This window comes from Camellia sinensis, chromosome 14, assembly GCF_055761805.1.
Source record: "Camellia sinensis isolate YWXY chromosome 14, ASM5576180v1, whole genome shotgun sequence".
NCBI lineage: Eukaryota > Viridiplantae > Streptophyta > Magnoliopsida > Ericales > Theaceae > Camellia > Camellia sinensis.
In genome coordinates this window covers 27945070-27952369 of record NC_138974.1, presented here as the reverse complement: position 1 = coordinate 27952369, position 7300 = coordinate 27945070, and the positions used below count along the sequence as shown (strand labels likewise).

At 35.8% G+C, this 7300-nt stretch overlaps 1 pseudogene; it reads right to left on the bottom strand.

Moving 5' to 3' along the window:
• Nucleotides 1-2154: 2154 nt before the first annotated feature.
• LOC114264951 (uncharacterized) lies at nt 2155-6694 on the bottom strand (annotated as a pseudogene).
• Between the last annotated feature and the right edge of the window lie 606 nt (nt 6695-7300).

Genomic DNA, 7300 nt, shown 5'->3' with positions numbered 1-7300 from the left:
CGTTTGTCTTAAAACTATCCGAAAACATAGCGTGATCAATTTTTTCATGCCATTGTTTCGGAACTTGTTTTAATCCATAAAGGGATTTGACAAGTTTACAAACCTTTTTCTCTTGGTCGGGAACTTAAAACCCTTCTGGTTGTTCCATATAGATTTCCTCATCTAACTCACCGTTTAAAAAAGCTATTTTAACATCCATTTGATGTATTTCCAGATTATACAAAGCTGCAATCACAATTAATATGTGAATAAATGTTATTCTTGTCATTGATAAATAGGTGTCAAAATAATCAAGGCATTCCTTCTGCTTGTATCCCTTTAACAACAAGCCTAGCCTTGTATTTATCAATTGAACCATCTGCTTTTATTTTTCTCTTAAATATCCACTTCTATCCAAGATGTTTACACCCTGGTGGATGGTTCACCAATTCCCAAGTATGATTTTGCAGTATTGATTCAATTTTACTATTTACAGCCTCTCTCTACAATGGAGCTTCAGGACTTGACATTGCTTCCTTTAAGTTTTGAGGCTCATTTTCTAACAGGTATGTCAGAAAATCTAGACCAAATGATTTAGAGATCCTAGCCCTCTTGCTACGTCTAGGCTAATCTATTTCATTATCATTTTGGTTTTCACTGATACCCATAGCAATATCAAAAGTTCTTTTATTTGAACTTCTCTCTTCAATTTCTTTGCAAGGAAAAACATGTTCGAAAAACGACGCATTCCTTGACTCAATAATAGTGTTTACATGCATATCAAGATTTTCAGATCTATGAACTAAAAATCTATATGCACTACTATTATTTGCATAACCAATAAACACACAATCAACGATTTTTGGTCATATCTTAGTCGTTTTGGGACTAAGGACTGCCACCTTGGCCAAACACCCCCACACTTTGAAGTAATTGTAGATAGGTCGTCGGCCTTTCCATACTTCATAAGGTGTTTGATTGATTTTCTTGTAGAGTACCCTGTTAAGAATAAAACTAGCAGACAAAATTGCCTCCCCTCATAAGTTCTAAGGTAACCCTGAACTATTCAACATGGCATTCATCATCTCTTTAAGAGTTCGATTCTTTCTCTCAGCAACTCCATTTGACTGAGGAGAATTAGGTGCAGTGGTTTGGTGAATAATATCATGTTCAGAGCAAAATTTCTCAAATGGTGCATCATACTCACCACCTCTATCACTCCTCACTATCTTAATAGTTTTGGTAAGTTGATTTTCAACCTCAAGTTTATATTGCTTAAAAGCTTCTAAGATTTCATCTTTACTTCTCAACAAGTAAACATAGCAATATCGAGTGCATTCATCAATAAAAGTAATACAGTACTTTTTACCTCTTCTAGTTTGAACAAATTTTAAATCACAGATATCTGTATGAATTAAACTTAGAGGTTTAGTATTTCTTTCTACTTTATTAAATGATGCCTTAGTGAGATTAGGATCAAATTCTAAGTCTGGTAAACATTCTAAAGCAACAAGTCTACACAAGGAATTAAAATTTACATGTCCTAATCTACCATGCTATAAAAAAAAAGACTCGACAATATAAATAGAAGATGCGTTCTTATTATTAATAGCCAAATTTAGTACAACAGTATTTACATTAAGCTTAAAAATCCCATCACTCATATAACCTCGCCCCACATACATGCCACTCTTGGAGAGTACAACCTTGTCAGATTTAAAGACTAATTTAAACCTATTTTTGATCAACCATGACCCACAAATCAAATTCTTGCGAATCTCTAGCACATGGAGTATATTGTTGAGCGTGAGTTCTTTTCCCGAGCTCATTTTCAACACGATCTTTCCTTGTCCTTCCACAGTTGAAGTGGAGGAGTTTCCCACAAAAAGTTGTTCCACACTTTCCACCACTTTGTAGGTTGTAAACATCTTATCAGTGGTGTAGCCAGGAATTTCCTTTAGTGGGGTCATTTAACAAAGCATCATCAATGTCATATATCATATTTTTAGTTATACACAATCTGTCAACATTAACATTCACATAATACTCTGTAAATTTCAAATATTCCCAAATCACATTGACAAAGTAACCCAAACTAGTGAAATTACAAGTAAAAACAAAATATTGGGATATTAACACCATTACTTTAACAAAAATAAGTAAATATCTACACTACTACAATTGTCCGCGACGACTTTTCATTTTCTGAAATCACTGCATGATGGCCTCATTAGTTATGCTATCAAACAGAGCTTTTTAAATATATGTAACCAAACAATCATTCATCAAACTATCATTCATTCTGTTACGCAATCGGTTTTTTATGATTTTCATTGCAGAGAAAGATCTTTCCACAGTTGTAGTTGTGATTGGTAGAACCAGTGATAGTTTCACAAGCATATAGACCAAAGGATATACAATATCTTTCTTGTCTCTACTAACTTTTTTGCAAGGTCACCAACATCTTTTAATTCAGAAAACTCACTGTGTGAGTGCATATCAACAACATAGTTTTGAAGTTGATTCTCAAGTGCCAAGAGGTCCACTGTAGAAAACTCAGATGGATATAATTGAGCAAGACGAACCAATCTCGATTTATCAAAAGAACAAAATGAGTTTCTCGGATTCAAGCAAGCCACACAAATAAGTAACTCGGTATTCAACTCAGTAAAACGACTGTTTAGCTCTTGAAGTTGCATATCTAAAATTGCATAGAATAGCTCAATGCAATAATGGTGTAAATTTGTAATTTGTGGGGCCCTACGTCGCGATCTCCCTGGAAGTATGAATATATCATCCATATTAGAAATAGGGATATCATGCTTTTTGCAAAATAAGGAAATCTCAGTTAATAGAGATTCCCATCCTTCATCTCGCATTGTTTGCAATCGTTGCTTGCACACTTTAACTAGTGACATAGCATTTATAATGTCTTGATCCTTCCTTTGCAAAGCTTGAGATAATTCATTTGTGATTGACAAGACGTTTTTCATCAGGTGTAGATTAAAGGAACAATCAAAGGATTCCAATGAACATATAAAAGTACGAGCATCAGCTCTTTGCTCCGATTGTGAGCCATCATCTTCAACAACTTCAAGAACACTTATCACTGAAGCAAACAAGGCAATCAAGTCTAGAAGTGTTTTATAATGTGATCCCCAACACGTGTCACCAGCCTGTTTAAGACCAATTTCTTGATTCATCCCTTGCCCACTTTGAATCTCATCATTGCTTAATGATTCTGCAACTTTAGCAGCTTGTGTCTCTCTAAGCATATCCGGACGTTTACAAGAAGCTCCAACAACATTCAATACATTACTAACCAAATTGAAAAGCGAAGCAATATCAATGTGATTTTTTGCAACAGCTACAAGAGTCAATTGAAGTTGGTGAGCAAAGCAATGAACATAAAACGCTTCTCCATTCTCCTTCATAATTAAGGACTTAAGACCATTGAATTCACCTTGTATATTACTAGCTCCATCGTAACCTTGAACACATATTCTTCATAAACTTAAACCATGTTTAGAAAACAAGGATTCAATTGCTGCCTTAAGTGATAAAGCAGTGGTATCCACAACATACATGAGACCAAGAAACCTTTCTGTAATGATCCCTCTTTTGTCCACATATCGAAAAACAACCGCCATTTGTTCTTTAGTTGATACATCACGAGACTCATCGACTAAAATCGCAAAGAACTGATTTCCAATCTCTTCAATGATGGCATTGGTAGTTTCACATGCAGCACAATTTGCTATATCTTTTTGAATCTCAAGTGTAATCAACTTCATATTTTTAGGACCCTTTTGTAAGACAACCTTGTTTGTGCTCTCATTGTGATTAGCAAGAAACTGTAAAATCTCTAGGAAATTTCCTCTGTTACTTGAATTCTCTGATTCATCATGACCACGGAAAGCGAACCCTTGGTGTAAAAGGAATCTTACGTAGTCAATTGATGCATTTAAGCGAGTCTGATAGTCAATCTTAGCTTGATCTGATTGCTTACGGAAAACTTCTTGGATGTGTTGTTTTTGCTTCATTAAATCTTCACACTTCTTCCAAGCTTGGTTATGAGCACTGTTACAATCTCCAACATGAACTGCTAGCCTATAGCGATCCCAGAATTACCCTTGTTGTACAGTGATCCGGACATGTGTCCGTGGATGTTGGTAGTTGTTTATTATCCTGTTTACATCCTTTTTACTTAGTATTTGAGTTATGGGATGTGTTGGGCAGGTTTGTTACAGGTTGGTTGAGCTTAGAAGCCAAAACTAGTTGCCCAGATTTTGACCTGTACGCTCGAGCGGGAGTTCTGGCGCTCGAGCGGGAATTGCACCCATCCAGTATTTCCTGTGCAGTGTTGGACGCTCGAGCGGGGTTGTGTGAGTGCCGCTCGAGCGGGGAGTTGGAAGCTCGAGCGAAGACCTGGCTCTGTAAAAGTTCTGGGAGTGTGTATTCGCCGCTCGAGCGGGTTTGTTGGCGCTCGAGCGGGAGTCTGTGAGTGACGCTCGAGCGGAGTTTTTGACGCTCGAGCGGGTCGACTGGGTTTAAGTTCCGTGTTTTGACTTTTCAAATCACTTTTTCACTTTCTCTTCTCTCTCCTACTTTTCCAAAAACACCATTGTTGAGCCTCTCACTCTAGAACTTTACCTTCTCTCTAGGTTTTGATCTAGTAGGAGTGATTTGCTCACCTTTGGCCTTTACAAAAAAGTTGTTGATCGTCGAGGGCTACTTTTTAATCTGAAAATTTCGAGATTTGGAGCACGTTGGGTTTTGTCTTCTTCTCCCTTGGAGCTCCGAATTTGAGGTAGGGATATCCTACTCCTCTCTATGGATTTTGTCTTTAAATTTTGGTATTTTGAGATGTTGGGGTTGGTTTGGTAATTTAGTGAAAGTTTGGGGCTTTTGTGTTATTTTACAAAAGTTGGGGTTTTATTTATAATAAACCTAGGTGTATGTTTGGTATAGAGAAATGGAATAAATGTTGAATCATTGATGAAAATGGGACCTAAGGGTTGAAATGGTAATTATGGAAAATGACCTAATTACATTGTTGATTAATTGAGATAATTAATTGCAAGAAATGAGGAAATGAAATGGAATTGTTGAGATTGGGAATGTATGGGATTAAAGGGTGTAGTTGAATTGTTTATCACACACCGAATTGAAATGTTGATTGAATATCCATTTGTGCATTTATTTTCTGTTTAGAAATAATTGCTTTGGGCTATCGGTGGAGGATAGTCGTGATTGTTGTAGACAATGCATGATGATTAGGCAAACGGAAACTAATCAATGGAATGTGTCATGGAATTTGACGGTTGATAGAATACATTAACTGTATGTATTGAGTGATTGTATATAGAACCAATGTGTTTGTATACGTTATGTGTAGAGGAGGAGATGGGGGATGTACTCCGCGGTTTAGGGGAAGATGGGGGATGTACCTCTAAACCGGATAGTGTTGGGAGGAGATAGGGGATGAACTCCGTAGATACAGCTCATATGCTTGTCTAGAGAAGTGAAGATAGAGCTCATATGCTTATCTTTGTGAAGTGTGGATACAACTTATATGCTTATCTGTGAATATGGGATATTGTTGTTATACATATCTGTTGAGAATGTGGATATAGCTTATATGCTTATCTGTGAATATGGGATATTGTTGTTATACATATCTGTTGAGAATGTGAATATAGCTTATATGCTTATTTGTGAATGTGGGATATAGTTTTTATACATATCTGTTGAAATGATGATAGAGCTAACATGCTTATCTGTTGAAAAAGAGAAAATGAAAGGTAACTTGGACTCATAAGTCGTATGACATAAATATGTGATTTATGTGAATGTATCAGTGTTGGCCATCTATTAATTGCTAATCTTTTAGTCATTGTTCATGGTTGGTTTAATGTATTTCTACTGGGCTGTGGCTCACCCTATATGGGAATATCATTTTCAGGTACAGGTAGCATGCCACCTCCAAGGACATAGCTTGGGAGGCTAGAGGCGGACATACTTTTGTCGTTTTATTTTTGATGTATTACATGTAAATTCAAGCCAAGGGCTTAATGTGTAAGCGAGTTAGTACTCTCTTGTTGTAACCAAGTGTTAACTTGGAAAGCTGTAAGCCTTTAGGGCATTTGCTTTTGTTGTTAACATGTAATACTTTTTGTAATCAAACCTTGATAAATGGAAGAATGTGGAACTTTTACATATCAATGAATGTCTTATTTGATGGATTTAATGTTATTATTTTGAGGGCGTTACATAGCCTTTCTTTTTTATTCCAAGATGTGAAGCCTCCAGTAACAAAAGTGTCACCTCCTGCTTGTTTTCCAATGTCGAGCTTAAATAAGTAACAGCACAAACAAAATGCAGCATCTTTTTTTATGCTATACTCTAACCAATTGCCAAACTCTTTAAACCATTTTGGATTAAATCGACGCAAAACCCCACCGACATCTCTTTGTGAAAATTTGTGGCTACGAGGTTGACAAGGGCCTTTTAGCAAATATGCCCTTCTAATCTTATCTTGATAATTAGGATGATACTCTGATATTTTTTTACGTAATCCAGGATCTATGGGAAGAGTTTCCAAGTCAATATGACTTTTCTTGGAAGCAAGTTCTATCTGATCACTACCATAAATTTCTTGGATGAGAGATGAATCTTGTGACATAATCAATTTTCTCTTTAGAAATTTATCCATAGTGGCTTGCTTGGAAGAATTTTTTTATCACAAATTTATCCATAGTAGTAGAACTGATCCTAAAATTATAATAAGAATAAGATGTATTATTAGATTCACACATCATACAAAAGCAATGATAAAACATACAAATTTGTAGCATCCATATATATATATATATATATATCCTATAGACTTCCAATTCAAAATACAACGGACAAACACAAATTTATCATATGTAGTTCATAGATGGAATTCAAAATCATCAATATAGTGAACTAGTAAAATTAGAATTTGATGCAAAAGAGTTTAACAGAATGCTTGTTCAAGATCATCAATATTATAAGCCCCAAAATCTGAAAACTTAATAAACCCCCAAAAAAACCCTAGGCATAGTTGTTGTATAATCCCAAATATTGACAAACCTATCATCAACACAATTGAATCACACAGAAAAACAGAGAAGGTTTTAGAGTAAAAGAAAGCTAACCTTGGTGCCACAATCAAAGACCAAAGGGCCTAAACTAGATCAAAAGTCTCGGCAATCACAACTACCACAGCTAATGAACGAAGACCCGAACGAATGAACTAGTTGCTATAACTGGAATAGAACATTGGAGAGAAAAA